Genomic DNA, 15,930 nt, shown 5'->3' with positions numbered 1-15,930 from the left:
AACATGGTAGGACTAACAGCCACGCAGGTCAACTCCAAGCCCACTTCAGTTAGAAACTGTTGCATTTGAAAACGAAGACTGTTTTTACATTTTGAGGTTTTGCTAAAATACCCACGTATACACATCATTATTACAGTGTGTAAAGACACGAATCTCCAATCATTTCTGACTTCTCCACACCATTTCCAGTCGTTCAATGCCGCATAGAAATGACGTATGTTAGTGAGGATTTGTTTCCTCGGTCGAGCTCAATATCATTTCAAATGCCTGACAGGGAGGAGCTCTCACAGAAAGGTCCATGCAGTAATATTCTTTTTACTTCTCTCTCCCTCTCTCCTCTCACTCTCACTCTCTCTCCTTTCTGCTCTCTCCTCTCACTCTCACGCTCTCTCCTTTCTGCTCTCTCCTCTCACTCTCTCCCTCTCTCCTCTCACGCTCTCTCCTTTCTGCTCTCTCCTCTCACTCTCACGCTCTCTCCTTTCTGCTCTCTCCTCTCACTCTCACGCTCTCTCCTTTCTGCTCTCTCTCACACACTCTCTCTGTCTCCTCTCGTTCTCTCTCTCTGTCTCCTCTCGTTCTCTCTCTCTGTCTCCTCTCGTTCTCTCTCTCTGTCTCCTCTTGTTCTCCTCTCGTTCTCTCTCTCTGTCTCCTCTCGTTCTCTGTCTCCTCTCGTTCTCTCTCTCTCTCTCTAGGACTCTGCCAGTGCCCTCCAGCTGAAGTACAACAAGCTCCTGGTAAGATTGACTTTAATAATGACTTCATCTGAAGCATGGACTCAGGGAGAGCTTGAGGAGTGTGTATTTATGTACAGTAGCTCTATGTGAGTTCTACACCTGCAGTACCATGCTATGTGTACCTGTGTCTGTACCTGTGTCTGTGTTTAAAAAAAAAAAAAAATTGTTTTTTACCTTTATTTTACTAGGCAAGTCAGTTAAGAACAAATTCTTATTTTCAATGACGGCCTAGGAACAGTGGGTTAACTGGCCTAGGAACAGTGGGTTAACTGGCCTAGGAACAGTGGGTTAACTGGTCTAGGAACAGTGGGTTAACTGGCCTAGGAACAGTGGGTTAACTGGCCTAGGAACAGTGGGTTAACTGGCCTAGGAACAGTGGGTTAACTGGCCTAGGAACAGTGGGTTAACTGGCCTAGGAACAGTGGGTTAACTGGCCTAGGAACAGTGGGTTAACTGGCCTAGGAACAGTGGGTTAACTGGTCTAGGAACAGTGGGTTAACTGGTCTAGGAACAGTGGGTTAACTGGTCTAGGAACAGTGGGTTAACTGGCCTAGGAACAGTGGGTTAACTGGCCTAGGAACAGTGGGTTAACTGCCTTGTTCAGGGGCAGAACGACAGATTTGTACCTTGTCAGCTCGGGGGTTTGAACTTGCAACCTTCCGGTTACAATCTCTCCTCTCCCTCCCCAGGCCAGTTCCAGTCTATAGTAACTATCTCTCCTCTCCCTCCCCAGGCCAGTTCCAGTCTATAGTAACTATCTCTCCTCTCCCTCCCCAGGCCAGTTCCAGTCTATAGTAACTATCTCTCCTCTCCCTCCCCAGGCCAGTTCCAGTGCTCGACAGCGCCACCTTTTGAGCCTGCGTGACTACATGCAGCGCTGCACTAATGAGCTGTACTGGATGGACCAGCAGGCAGGGGAGAGGATCAACTATGACTGGAGCGATACTAACCTGGACTACCCTGCACGTCACAGACAGTATGAGGTAGAGAGGCACACACACACACACACACACACACACACTCTCCTTCATCTGCACTGACAGAGTAATATATTCAGGGTGACTTCTGACACCTGATCCTACATGTTACGTGACACCTGATCCTGCATGTTATCTGACACCTGATCCTACACGTTATCTGACACCTGATCCTGCATGTTACGTGACACCTGATCCTGCATGTTATCTGACACCTGATCCTACATGTTATCTGACACCTGATCCTGCATGTTATCTGACACCTGATCCTGCATGTTATCTGACACCTGATCCTGCATGTTATCTGACACCTGATCCTATCTGACACCTGTCTATCTGACACCTGATCCTGATCATGTTATCTGACACCTGATCCTACAGTTATCTGACACCTGATCCTACATGTTATCTGACACCTGATCCTACATGTTATCTGACACCTGATCCTACATGTTATCTGACACCTGATTCTACACGTTATCTGACACCTGATTCTACACGTTACGTGACACCTGATCCTGCATGTTATCTGACACCTGATCCTGCATGTTATCTGACACCTGATCCTGCATGTTATCTGACACCTGATCCTGCATGTTACGTGACACCTGATCCTGCATGTTATCTGACACCTGATCCTACATGTTATCTGACACCTGATCCTACACGTTACGTGACACCTGATCCTGCATGTTATCTGACACCTGATCCTACATGTTATCTGACACCTGATCCTACACGTTACGTGACACCTGATCCTACACGTTACGTGACACCTGATCCTACATGTTATCTGACACCTGATCCTGCATGTTATCTGACACCTGATCCTACACGTTACGTGACACCTGATCCTACACGTTACGTGACACCTGATCCTACATGTTACCTGACACCTGATCCTACATGTTATCTGACACCTGATTCTACACGTTATCTGACACCTGATTCTACACGTTATCTGACACCTGATCTGCATGTTATCTGACACCTGATCCTGCATGTTATCTGACACCTGATCCTGCATGTTATCTGACACCTGATCCTGCATGTTATCTGACACCTGATCCTACATGTTATCTGACACCTGATCCTACACGTTACGTGACACCTGATCCTACATGTTATCTGACACCTGATCCTACACGTTACGTGACACCTGATCCTACACGTTATCTGACACCTGATCCTACATGTTATCTGACACCTGATCCTACATGTTATCTGACACCTGATCCTACATGTTATCTGACACCTGATCCTACATGTTATCTGACACCTGATCCTACATGTTATCTGACACCTGATCCTACATGTTATCTGACACCTGATCCTACACGTTACGTGACACCTGATCCTGCATGTTACGTGACACCTGATCCTGCATGTTATCTGACACCTGATCCTACATGTTATCTGACACCTGATCTACATGTTATCTGACACCTGATCCTACATGTTATCTGACACCTGATCCTACATGTTATCTGACACCTGATCCTACATGTTATCTGACACCTGATCCTACATGTTATCTGACACCTGATCCTACATGTTATCTGACACCTGATCCTGCATGTTATCTGACACCTGATCCTGCATGTTATCTGACACCTGATCCTGCATGTTATCTGACACCTGATCCTGCATGTTACGTGACACCTGATCCTGCATGTTATCTGACACCTGATCCTACATGTTATCTGACACCTGATCCTACACGTTACGTGACACCTGATCCTACATGTTATCTGACACCTGATCCTACACGTTACGTGACACCTGATCCTACACGTTACGTGACACCTGATCCTACATGTTATCTGACACCTGATCCTGCATGTTATCTGACACCTGATCCTGCATGTTATCTGACACCTGATCCTACACGTTACGTGACACCTGATCCTACACGTTACGTGACACCTGATCCTACATGTTATCTGACACCTGATCCTACATGTTATCGTGACACCTGATCCTACATGTTATCTGACACCTGATTCTACCATGTTATCTGACACCTGATTCTACACGTTATCTGACACCTGATCCTACATGTTATCTGACACCTGATCCTGCATGTTATCTGACACCTGATCCTACATGTTATCTGACACCTGATCCTACATGTTATCTGACACCTGATCCTACATGTTATCTGACACCTGATCCTACTTGTTATCTGACACCTGATCCTACATGTTATCTGGCACCTGATCCTACACTGACACCTGATCCTACATGTTATCTGACACCTGATCCTACATGTTATCTGACACCTGATCCTACATGTTATCTGACACCTGATCCTACATGTTATCTGACACCTGATCCTACATGTTATCTGACACCTGATCCTACATGTTATCTGACACCTGATCCTACATGTTATCTGACACCTGATCCTGCATGTTACGTGACACCTGATCCTGCATGTTATCTGACACCTGATCCTACATGTTATCTGACACCTGATCCTACATGTTACGTGACACCTGATCCTACATGTTATCTGACACCTGATCCTACATGTTATCTGACACCTGATCCTACATGTTATCTGACACCTGATCCTACATGTTATCTGACACCTGATCCTACATGTTATCTGACACCTGATTCTACATGTTATCTGACACCTGATCCTACATGTTATCTGACACCTGATCCTACATGTTATCTGACACCTGATCCTACATGTTATCTGACACCTGATCCTACACGTTATCTGACACCTGATCCTACACGTTACGTGACACCTGATCCTACACGTTACGTGACACCTGATCCTACACGTTACGTGACACCTGATCCTGCATGTTATCTGACACCTGATCCTACATGTTATCTGACACCTGATCCTACACGTTACGTGACACCTGATCCTACACGTTACGTGACACCTGATCCTACATGTTATCTGACACCTGATCCTACACGTTATCTGACACCTGATCCTACACGTTATCTGACACCTGATCCTACATGTTATCTGACACCTGATCCTACATGTTATCTGACACCTGATCCTACATGTTATCTGACACCTGATCCTACATGTTATCTGACACCTGATCCTACACGTTACGTGACACCTGATCCTACATGTTATCTGACACCTGATCCTACATGTTATCTGACACCTGATCCTACATGTTATCTGACACCTGATCCTACATGTTATCTGACACCTGATCCTGCATGTTATCTGACACCTGATCCTACATGTTATCTGACACCTGATCCTACATGTTATCTGACACCTGATCCTACACGTTACGTGACACCTGATCCTACATGTTATCTGACACCTGATCCTACACGTTACGTGACACCTGATCCTACACGTTATCTGACACCTGATCCTACATGTTATCTGACACCTGATCCTACATGTTATCTGACACCTGATCCTACACGTTATCTGACACCTGATCCTACACGATACGTGACACCTGATCCTACATGTTATCTGACACCTGATCCTACACGTTACGTGACACCTGATCCTACATGTTATCTGACACCTGATCCTACATGTTATCTGACACCTGATCCTACACGTTATCTGACACCTGATCCTACACGTTATCTGACACCTGATCCTACATGTTATCTGACACCTGATCCTACATTATCTGACACCTGATCCTACATGTTATCTGACACCTGATCCTACACGTTATCTGACACCTGATCCTACACGTTATCTGACACCTGATCCTACACGTTACGTGTGTTGGAACGTGAAGAGAGACTTGTATCTCTTTTAAATCTCCCACCAGAACTTCATCAGTAAGTGTCTGGAGTCCAAGGAGGCCACTGTCACCAAGCTGAATGATGATGGAGATAAACTCATCGCTGCCAACCATCCTGGCAAGAATGTTATTGAGGTACACACACACACACACACACACACACACACACACACACACACACACACACACACACACACACACACACACACACACACACACACACACACACACACACACACACACACACACACACACACACACACATCTCCACTGACCATCCTGGGATGAATGTTATTGAGGTACACACACACACACACACACACACACACATACACACACACTCCACTGACCATCCTGGCAAGAATGTTATTGAGGTACACACACACACACACACACACACACACATACACATACACACACACACACACACACACACATACACACACACATACACATACACACACACACACACACACACACACACACACACATACACATACACACACACACACACACACACACACACACACACACACATACACATACACACACACACACACACACACACACACACACACACACACACACACAACACACATACATCTCTACTGACCATCCTGGGATGAATGTTATTGAGGTACACACACACACACACACACACACACACACACACACACACACACACACACACACACACACACACATCTCCACTGACCATCCTGGGATGAATGTTATTGAGGTACACACACACACACACACACACACACACACATACACACACACTCATCACTGACCATCCTGGGATGAATGTTATTGAGGTACACACACACACACATACACACATCTCAACTGACCATCCTGGGATGAATGTTATTGAGGTACACACACACACACACACACACACACACACATACACACACACATCTCCACTGACCATCCTGGGATGAATGTTATTGAGGTACACACACACACACACACATACACACATCTCACACTTCATTTACCCTCTATCATTCTACTATTGGGGCAAATCCAACTTCTTTAGTCAATGTTGACTTAAGTCATGCATTGATGTCAATGGGAGACAAAGGTCAAATCAGACTATTTTAGTGGAAGTTAGGATTCACCCCTACTGAGATTAAAATCCTCAAAAATGAATGTGAATGAAAAGCAGCAAACAGACAGTGATGTAACGGAACTCGACTCCACCTGTCAGGCTCATATGGAGGCTGTGCATGCAGACTGGAAGGAGTACCTGAACCTGCTCATCTGTGAGGAGAACCACCTGAAACACATGGACGAATACCACAAGGTGATTAGTATACCCTGACCTTAACCCTGATACCACCTGAAACACATGGACGAATACCACAAGGTGATTAGGATACTATAACCTGACCTGACCTTAACCCTGATACCACCTGAAACACATGGACGAATACCACAAGGTGATTAGTATGCTATAACCTGACCTGACCTTAACCCTGATACCACCTGAAACACATGGACGAATACCACAAGGTGATTAGTATACCCTGACCTTAACCCTGATACCACCTGAAACACATGGACGAATACCACAAGGTGATTTAGTATACTGTGACCTGACCTTAACCCTGATACCATCTGAAACACATGGACGAATACCACAAGGTGATTAGTATACTATAACCTGACCTTAACCCTGATACTACCTGAAACACATGGACGAATACCACAAGGTGATTTAGTATACTGTGACCTGACCTTAACCCTGATACCACCTGAAACACATGGACGAATACCACAAGGTGATTTAGTATACTGTGACCTGACCTTAACCCTGATACCACCTGAAACACATGGACGAATACCACAAGGTGATTTAGTATACTATAACCTGACCTGACCTTAACCCTCATACCACCTGAAACACATGGACGAATACCACAAGGTGATTAGTACTATAACCTGACCTGACCTTAACCCTGATATCACCTGAAACACATGGACGAATACCACAAGGTGATTAGGATACTATAACCTGACCTGACCTTAACCCTGATATCACCTGAAACACATGGACGAATACCACAAGGTGATTTAGTATACTATAACCTGACCTTAACCCTGATATCACCTTAACACATGGACTGATTAGTATACTATAACCTGACCTTAACCCTGATAACCTGAATCACATGGACGAATACCACAAGGTGATTTAGTATACTACCTGAAACACATGGACGAATACCACAAGGTGATTTAGTATACTGTGACCTGACCTTAACCCTGATACCACCTGAAACACATGGACCTGATTTAGTATACTGTGACCTGACCCTGACCTCTGAAACACATGGACGAATACCACAAGGTGATTAGTATACTATAACCTGACCTTAACCCTGATACTACCTGAAACACATGGACGAATACCACAAGGTGATTTAGTATACTGTGACCTGACCTTAACCCTGATACCACCTGAAACACATGGACGAATACCACAAGGTGATTTAGTATACTGTGACCTGACCTTAACCCTGATACCACCTGAAACACATGGACGAATACCACAAGGTGATTTAGTATACTATAACCTGACCTGACCTTAACCCTCATACCACCTGAAACACATGGACCCACAAGGTGATTAGGATACTATAACCTGACCTGACCTTAACCCTGATATCACCTGAAACACATGGACGAATACCACAAGGTGATTAGTATACTATAACCTGACCTGACCTTAACCCTGATATCACCTGAAACACATGGACGAATACCACAAGGTGATTTAGTATACTATAACCTGACCTTAACCCTGATATCACCTGAAACACATGGACGAATACCACAAGGTGATTTAGTATACTGTGACCTGACCTTAACCCTGATACTACCTGAAACACATGGACCGAATACCACAAGGTGATTTAGTATACTGTGACCTGACCTTAACCCTGATACCACCTGAAACACATGGACAATACCACAAGGTGATTAGTATACTATAACCTGACCTTAACCCTGATACCACCTGAAACACATGGACGAATACCACAAGGTGATTAGTATACCCTGACCTGACCTTAAACTTGATACCACCTGAAACACATGGACGAATACCACAAGGTGATTAGTATACCCTGACCTTAACCCTGATACCACCTGAAACACATGGACGAATACCACAAGGTGATTTAGTATACTATAACCTGACCTGACCTTAACCTTGATACCACCTGAAACGTACGGACCACAACCACAAGGTGAGTCACAGCAACAAGTATTCAGAAAGCATCAGTTGAAGAAATCCTGAATGTTTGAACAGGGTCATTAGATTTGGACAGGCTTGTGTATCAGCATGTGTTGTACAAAACAACAGCTTCTGAGTTACAGACTTGTCGTGGTACGTGAACAGAGTTGGTTCAGGCAGAGACCGACTGGCTGCCGGTCGAACTTCATGGAAATAAACCGTAGCTGCTTTCAGTGATGTTGTTACAGTGTTTTTCCTGACGGGGTCTGTTTTCTCTCCAGTTCCACAAAGAGGCCCGGGACACCCAGGACCTTCTGAAGAGAATGGACAAAGAGGTGGACCAGAAGTACAAACCAGAGTTCAAGGACATGTACCAGATGGAGAGCCTCATCAGAGACCTGGACGTGAGTGGGCTGTACAACAGTTTTACTAGCTGTGGGCTTTACACGACTGTAGTTTACTGAGAGTGGGCTCTACACTACTGTAGTTTACTGAGAGTGGGCTCTACACTACTGTAGTTTACTGAGAGTGGGCTTTACACTACTGTAGTTTACTAACAGTGGGCTTTACACTACTGTAGTTTACTAACAGTGGGCTCTACACTACTGTAGTTTACTAACAGTGGGCTCTACACTACTGTAGTTTACTGAGAGTGGGCTTTACACTACTGTAGTTTACTGAGAGTGGGCTTTACACTACTGTAGTTTACTGAGAGTGGGCTTTACACTACTGTAGTTTACTAACAGTGGGCTCTACACTACTGTAGTTTACTAACAGTGGGCTTTACACTACTGTAGTTTACTGAGAGTGGGCTTTACACTACTGTAGTTTACTGAGAGTGGGCTTTACACTACTGTAGTTTACTGAGAGTGGGCTTTACACTACTGTAGTTTACTAACAGTGGGCTTTACACTACTGTAGTTTACTAACAGTGGGCTTTACACTACTGTAGTTTACTGAGAGTGGGCTTTACACTACTGTAGTTTACTGAGAGTGGGCTTTACACTACTGTAGTTTACTGAGAGTGGGCTTTACACTACTGTAGTTTACTAACAGTGGGCTTTACGCTACTGTAGTTTACTGAGAGTGGGCTCTACACTACTGTAGTTTACTGAGAGTCGGCTTTACACTACTGTAGTTTACTAACAGTGGGCTTTACGCTACTGTAGTTTACTAACAGTCGGCTTTACACTACTGTAGTTTACTAACAGTGGGCTTTACGCTACTGTAGTTTACTGAGAGTGGGCTCTACACTACTGTAGTTTACTGAGAGTCGGCTTTACACTACTGTAGTTTACTGAGAGTCGGCTTTACACTACTGTAGTTTACTAACAGTGGGCTTTACACTACTGTAGTTTACTGAGAGTGGGCTTTACACTACTGTAGTTTAGTGAGAGTGGGCTTTACACTACCGTAGTTTACTGAGAGTGGGCTTTACACTACTGTAGTTTACTGAGAGTGGGCTTTACACTACTGTAGTTTACTAACAGTGGGCTCTACACTACTGTAGTTTACTGAGAGTGGGCTTTATACTACTGTAGTTTACTGAGAGTGGGCTTTACACTACTGTAGTTTACTAACAGTGGGCTCTACACTACTGTAGTTTACTAACAGTGGGCTCTACACTACCGTAGTTTACTAACAGTGGGCTTTACACTACCGTAGTTTACTGAGAGTGGGCTTTACACTACTGTAGTTTACTGAGAGACGGCTTTACACTACTGTAGTTTACTAACAGTGGGCTCTACACTACTGTAGTTTACTAACAGTGGGCTTTACACTACTGTAGTTTACTAACAGTGGGCTCTACACTACTGTAGTTTACTGACAGTGGGCTTTACACTACTGTAGTTTACTGAGTTGGGCTGTACAACAGTTTTACTAGCTGTGGGCTTTACACTACTGTAGTTTACTGAGAGTCGGCTTTATACTACTGTAGTTTACTAACAGTGGGCTTTACACTACTGTAGTTTACTGAGAGTGGGCTTTACACTACTGTAGTTTACTGAGAGTGGGCTTTACACTACTGTAGTTTACTGAGAGTGGGCTTTACACTACTGTAGTTTACTGAGAGTGGGCTTTACACTACTGTAGTTTACTGAGAGTGGGCTTTACACTACTGTAGTTTACTAACAGTGGGCTCTACACTACTGTAGTTTACTAACAGTGGGCTCTACACTACCGTAGTTTACTGAGAGTGGGCTTTACACTACTGTAGTTTACTAACAGTGGGCTCTACACTACTGTAGTTTACTAACAGTGGGCTCTACACTACCGTAGTTTACTAACAGTGGGCTTACACTACCGTAGTTTACTAACAGTGGGCTCTACACTACCGTAGTTTACTAACAGTGGGCTTACACTACCGTAGTTTACTAACAGTGGGCTCTACACTACTGTAGTTTACTACAAGTCTCAGGGGCAGATCTGTTTCTGCTTCAGTCAAACAATGACAAGCTGTTGGATATAGCAGAGACAATTCTTTGGTCTGTCAGTTCTGTCTGCTTATCAGGCTGGTTTCTAAACTCATAACTCAATCAAGAACATTTACATTTTGACAAACGTATTAGCCTTAGAACTATAAATCCAAAATGCTCTTTAAAAAAATGTGTGTGTGTGTGTGGTGCAGGACCAGGCGAAGGCCATGGACCACTTTGATGAGCGTGTGAAGGCTCTGGAGAAGCGCAGTCTACAGGTTCTCCCCCTCCAGTTCCGCAGGAACACCCCTCAGAAGCTGCTCCCCGTCGAGGCGCTGTGTGAGTTCGACACTGATGAGGTAAACCTTTACACCTGGACACCTCCACTACTTTACCTCACCCTGTGTGAGACACTGATTTAGTAAACCTTTACACCTGGACACCTCCACTACTTTACCTCACCCTGTGTGTGAGAGACACTGATGAGGTAAACGTTTACACCTGGACACCTCCACTACTTTACCTCACCCTGTGTGTGTGAGACACTGACGAGGTAAACCTGGATATGCCACCACCCTACTCTAATTTCAGACTGATACCTTGTCCACCCTACTCTAGTTTCAGACGGATACCTTGTCCACCCTACTCTAGTTTCAGACTGATACCTTGTCCACCCTACTCTAGTTTCAGACTGATACCTGTCCACCCTACTCTAGTTTCAGACTGATACCTTGTCCACCCTACTCTAATTTCAGACTGATACCTTGTCCACCCTACTCTAGTTTCAGACTGATACCTTGTCCACCCTACTCTAATTTCAGACTGATACCTTGTCCACCCTACTCTAATTTCAGACTGATACCTTGTCCACCCTACTCTAGTTTCAGACTGATACCTTGTCCACCCTACTTAATTTCAGACTGATACCTTGTCCACCCTACTCTAGTTTCAGACTGACCTGTCCATGAGTTTCAGACGGATACCTTGTCCACACCTGGACTGACCTTGTCCACCCTACTCTTTTCAGACTGATACCTTGTCACCCTACTCTAGTTTCAGACTGATACCTTGTCCACCCTACTCTAATTTCAGACTGATACCTTGTCCACCCTACTCTGTTTCAGACTGATACCTTGTCCACCCTACTCTAATTTCAGACTGATACCTTGTCCACCCTACTCTAATTTCAGACTGATACCTTGTCCACCCTACTCTAGTTTCAGACTGATACCTTGTCCACCCTACTCTAGTTTCAGACTGATACCTTGTCCACCCTACTCTAGTTTCAGACTGATACCTTGTCCACCCTACTCTAGTTTCAGACTGATACCTTGTCCACCCTACTCTAGTTTCAGACTGATACCTTGTCCACCCTACTCTAGTTTCAGACTGATACCTTGTCCACAGACTATACTTGTCTAGTTTCAGACTGATACCTTGTCCACTATGCTCTAGTTTCAGACTGATACCTTGTCCACCCTACTCTAGTTTCAGACTGATACCTTGTCCACCATGCTCTAGTTTCAGACTGATACCTTGTCCACCATGTTTTTCAGACTGATACCTTGTCCACTATGCTCTAGTTTCAGACTGATACCTTGTCCACTATGCTCTAGTTTCAGACTGATACCTTGTCCACCCTACTCTAGTTTCAGACTGATACCTTGTCCACTATGCTCCTCCACACACACGCTTCTTCATGACAATCATTCTAGCTTTTCAAATCAAATCAAATCTAATTTGATTTGATTCTAGCTTTTCTCTCTTCTTTTGTCTCCTCCCTCTCTCTCCTCCTTTCCCCCCACTCTCCTTCCTCACTATCTCTCCCTTCTACCCCTCTCTCTCCTCCTTTCCCCCCTCTATCCTTCCTCACTATCTCTCCCTTCTACCCCTCTCTCTCCTCCTTCCCCCTCTCTCCTTCCTCACTATCTCTCCCTTCTACCCCTCTCTCTCCTCCTTTCCCCCACTCTCCTTCCTCCTCACTATCTCTCCCTTCTACCCCTCTCTCTCTCCTTTCCCCCACTCTCCTTCCTCACTATCTCTCCCTTCTACCCCTCTCTCTCCTCCTTTCCCCCTCTCTCCTTCCTCACTATCTCTCCCTTCTACCCCTCTCTCTCCTCCTCCCCCCCTCTCTCCTTCCTCACTATCTCTCCCTTCTACCCCTCTCTCTCCTCCTTCCCCCTCTCTCCTTCCTCACTATCTCTCCCTTCTACCCCTCTCTCTCCTCCTTTCCCCCTCTCTCTCCTTCCTCACTATCTCTCCCTTCTACCCCTCTCTCTCCTCCTTCCCCCTCTCTCCTTCCTCACTATCTCTCCCTTCTACCCCTCTCTTCCTCCTTCCCCCTCTCTCCTTCCTCACTATCTCTCCCTTCTACCCCTCTCTCTCCTCCTTCCCCCTCTCTCCTTCCTCACAATCTCTCCCTTCTACCCCTCTCTCCTCCTCCCCCTCTCTCCTTTCTCACTATCTCTCCCTTCTACCCCTCTCTCTCCTCCTTCCCCCTCTCTCCTTCCTCACTATCTCTCCCTTCTACCCCTCTCTCTCCTCCTTTCCCCCCTCTCTCCTTCCTCACTATCTCTCCCTTCTACCCCTCTCTCTCCTCCTTTCCCCCACTCTCCTTCCTCACTATCTCTCCCTTCTACCCCTCTCTCTCCTCCTTTCCCCCCCACTCTCCTTCCTCACTATCTCTCCCTTCTACCCCTCTCTCTCCTCCTTTCCCCCTCTATCCTTCCTCACTATCTCTCCCTTCTACCCCTCTCTCTCCTCCTTCCCCCCCCCTCTCCTTCTTCCCCCTCTCTCCTTCTACCCCTCTCTCTCCTTTTCTGTCTCCAGTCATTCTCTAATCTCTATATGCGGTGAGTTGTTCTGTTATCATGACTAAGCACGATCTGACTGCACCACATCTTCTCCTCTCTCCTCTGGTTCCTCCTCCTGTCATCCTCCTTCACTCTCACTCCTTTCATTCTATTCCCCTGAATGCGGTGTGTTGTAATGTATTTAAACCCTTTAAGAGGCCTGTGCTCTCTGCATCTTATTTAAGCCTTCAGGGGATCAGCCACAGGCCGGGGGTTTAGGAGTGGATTTGGGAGCTGGAGAGGAGGGGGTGTGTATGGAGCAGTTGAGGAGTGGATTTGGAGAGCTGGAGAGGAGGGGGTGTGTATGGAGCAGTTGAGAGAGCTCTTAAGATTTAGGAACAGGATCAAACGGTGAGGGGAGACGCAGTGTTGTGTTATGATTTTTTTCCCCATATGACTGGTGAAAACAGTGAACTGTAATTTACTAACTAGGGCTTAGTGGTTCCCTGGTCAGGTCATGTGGTCAGGTCATGTGGTCAGGTCATGTGGTCAGGTCATGTGGTCAGGTCATGTGGTCAGGACATGTGGTCAGGTCATGTGGTCAGGTCATGTGGTCAGGTCATGTGGTCAGGACATGTGGTCAGGACATGTGGTCAGGTCATGTGGTCAGGTTATGTAGGCCATGTGGTCAGGTTATGTGGTCAGGACATGTGGTCAGGTCATGTGGTCAGGTCATGTGGTCAGGACATGTGGTCAGGACATGTGGTCAGGTCATGTGGGTCATGTGGTCAGGTCATGTGGTCAGGTCATGTGGTCCGGATGTGTGGTCAGGTCATGTGGTCAGGTCGTGTGGTCAGGTCGTGTGGTCAGGACGTGTGGTCAGGTCATGTGGTCAGGTCATGTGGTCAGGAAGAGCTAAGGTCCTTATCCAAAGTGGTTCAGTGAGTGAACCTCTATTTGTGTTCTGGTTCTTCCATACCAGATCAGTGAGTGAAACTCTGTGTAATGTTGTGGTTGTCCATCCCAGGGTCAGATCCTGCGTGGAGAGAGGTACACCCTCCTGAGTAACAAGGGGCCCAAGTGGGAGGTGAAGGACGCGGCCGGGCGTAAACTGACGGCTCCGGGGCCTGCTTCATGGTCCCCCCACAGACCCAGAGTCTGTCGCCGTCTCCAACAGGTAAGTGTGTTTGTTATGGGGTGGGGTGGAGAGGTGTGTGTGTGTGTGTGTGTGTGTGTGTGTGTGTGTGTGTGTGTGTGTGTGTGTGTGTGTGTGTGTGTGGGGGTAGGGTGGAGAGGTGTGTGTGTGTGTGTGTTATGGGGGTAGGGTGGAGAGGTGTGTGTGTGTGTGTGTTATGGGGGTAGGGTGGAGAGGTGTGTGTGTGTGTGTGTTATGGGGGTAGGGTGGAGAGGTGTGTGTGTGTGTTATGGGGGTAGGGTGGAGAGGTGTGTGTGTGTGTGTGGGGGGGTAGGGTGGTAGAGGTGTGTGTGTGTGTTATGGGGGTAGGGTGTAGAGGTGTGTGTGTGTGTGTGTTATGGGGGTAGGGTGGAGAGGTGTGTGTGTGTGTTATGGGGGTAGGGTGTAGAGGTGTGTGTGTGTGTGTGTTTGTTATGGGGGTAGGGTGTAGAGGTGTGTGTGTGTGTGTGTGTGTGGGTTATGGGGGTAGGGTGTGAGGTGTGTGTGTGTGTGTTTATGGGGGTAGGGTGTAGAGGTGTGTGTGTGTGTTATGGGGGTAGGGTGTAGAGGTGTGTGTGTGTTTGTTATGGGGGTAGGGTGTAGAGGTGTGTGTGTGTGTGTGTGTTATGGGGGTAGGGTGTAGAGGTGTGTGTGTGTGTGTGTGTGTTATGGGGGTAGGGTGTAGAGGTGTGTGTGTGTGTGTTATGGGGGTAGGGTGGAGAGGTGTGTGTGTGTGTGTTATGGGGGTAGGGTGGAGAGGTGTGTGTGTGTGTGTTATGGGGGTAGGGTGTGAGGTGTGTGTGTGTGTGTTATGGGGGTAGGGTGTAG

General features: G+C 46.3%; 1 pseudogene; it reads left to right on the top strand.

Annotated features, from left to right (window-relative positions):
* LOC121844652 overlaps positions 1-15,930 on the top strand; it is a 51,260-nt pseudogene that overhangs the window by 17,875 nt on the left and 17,455 nt on the right.

This window comes from Oncorhynchus tshawytscha, unplaced genomic scaffold (genome assembly GCF_018296145.1).
Source record: "Oncorhynchus tshawytscha isolate Ot180627B unplaced genomic scaffold, Otsh_v2.0 Un_contig_3732_pilon_pilon, whole genome shotgun sequence".
NCBI classification, from domain to species: Eukaryota; Metazoa; Chordata; class Actinopteri; order Salmoniformes; family Salmonidae; genus Oncorhynchus; species Oncorhynchus tshawytscha.
Note: the sequence above shows the minus strand (reverse complement) of the source record. Positions and strands in the feature narration are given on the sequence as shown.